This window comes from Rattus norvegicus, chromosome 17 (genome assembly GCF_021556685.1).
Source record: "Rattus norvegicus strain SHRSP/BbbUtx chromosome 17, alternate assembly SHRSP_T2T, whole genome shotgun sequence".
Classification (NCBI taxonomy): domain Eukaryota; kingdom Metazoa; phylum Chordata; class Mammalia; order Rodentia; family Muridae; genus Rattus; species Rattus norvegicus.
The window spans coordinates 28116074-28117888 of NC_141550.1; the positions used below are offsets into that span (position 1 = coordinate 28116074).

General features: G+C 50.8%; 1 non-coding gene across 1 annotated transcript; it reads right to left on the minus strand.

Moving 5' to 3' along the window:
• Positions 1-1180: 1180 nt before the first annotated feature.
• LOC120097996 (small nucleolar RNA SNORA17) lies at positions 1181-1306 on the minus strand. The gene has a single exon (XR_015642074.1). It is a non-coding gene; the product is annotated as a small nucleolar RNA SNORA17 (small nucleolar RNA).
• Positions 1307-1815: the final 509 nt, after the last annotated feature.

Genomic DNA, 1815 nt, shown 5'->3' on the forward strand with positions numbered 1-1815 from the left:
CTGTAGCAGGTAAAGGGATAGCTCTCCTGCTCTAATGACCTAGGGGCCAGCTCTCCTACGTGCTGTAAGTGACAGGGGGTGGAGAAGCATCTCTCTTGCCCATGTCACCCCATGGCAAACAAGTGGCAGAGCCAGCTCTCTATGCTCATGTTCTTGAGTCCAGCTCACCCAAGCCTCCTCCACCACGGTCAACTCTACTGTGCTGCACAGGTGAGGGGCAGGGCCTGCTCTACTGAATGCTGCACAGGTGAGGGGGAGGGATGGCTCTCCTGCTCTCATGACCCCAAGGTCAGGTCTCCCACCTGCTGCAGATAGTTAGTGGAGAAGGGAGAGTATTTCTTCCTCATCTATGCCACTGCATGGGAGACAAGTGGTAGAGCCAGCTCTCCCATGAATGTATTGGGCCTGTTCACCCAAAACTCATGTTTCAATTCTCTGGAATACTGTAGCTGACTAGGGGCAGCATCAGCTCTCATGCCCCCAGGACCAGCTCTCCCATGACACCCTGGTGAGGGTTCTGCACAGCCCTCAGACATCACATGTCCCTGATTGTCAGCCCAGACCAAAGACTATTGCCTCGCCTTTGGTGGTAACAGACCCCTGCTGCTGAAGGACCACAGACACAGATATGGCCCCTGGTAGTAGTCTACCATGGTCACAGGTGGCATCATTGACTACATTAGGCTGTTCCTTACTACCCCCATGTCTCCAGTTCTGCCTCTCTTCATTGTACCCACATCCTTCTGTTGTTCTTTTCTCTTCCATTTCTCCACCACTTACTTGTTCCTCTTAGTGGCATTTGGTGTCTGGGTTCATCTCAGGAATGGTCCCAGGTATGCTATGTCCCACTAGAGCATTGTGCCATTGGGCAGGGGTCTTCTTGAGCATGGCCTCCTTCCCCACCTAAGGCTTGTGCTGCTAGATTGCTAAAAATCTCAGGGTAGCTTCCTGTCTAGGCCTCATAGTGCCAGTCTGGTGTTCATATCAGGCTTGCTTCCTGCCTGGTCTGCCTGAGTTGCCTCTTGTGAGGGTCATCTGTCTCTGGTTCACTCCTGCCCGGGACCTGTAGTCTCAGGCCAGTGTTCTAGTCTCCAGCTTTCTCCCCATCCTGGGAACATGACTAGGGGATTGCCTGGTACCTGATTGATGGTTTTCTCAGGCTCGCTTTTTTTTTTCAGGGCATATTAGGCTACTAACCATTCAGATGTTCACAGGTCAGAACGCTGAGCATAGCCTCACTCCACTCTGCCGCCTACTGAAGAATGTGTGATGCAGCAAACATACCTGTAACACCTCCAAGGGCAAGTGGACGGCCTTTTACAGCTTTGCTTAGCTTAGCTCTCTCTGTCTCTGTCTCACTGTCTTTGTGTCCCTCCTCTCTTTGTGTCTCTGTGTCTCTGTGCCTGTCTGTCTGTCTGCCCCCACCCCTCAGTCTCGTGTACCCTGTAGGATGATGTTATTATGCAGGTGAAGGCTGGCACAAGATAGAATGAGCCTTGTCAATAGACGAGAAGGAAGGATGGGAGGGAGAAAAGTTTTAGAGAGGAGGAGGAGACTGGAGAGAGAGAGAGGGAGAAGCAGCCAGGAGAACATGGAGGCGGATGTTAAGATTCCTCTCTGCACATTTACAGGTTGTTATGAATATTCTTAAGGGATGAATGTGTACAGTGCTTTGTATGTCTAGGTGGGCAATTATATCTTATCAGTTGGATCAGAGGTTATTGTGTTGTGTGTTTTTTCATGTGGCGATTTAATTGAATTCAAGAGAGTGTGTGGTGGCTGGACATGACACGTTGGGCCACCATGGAATTGGGA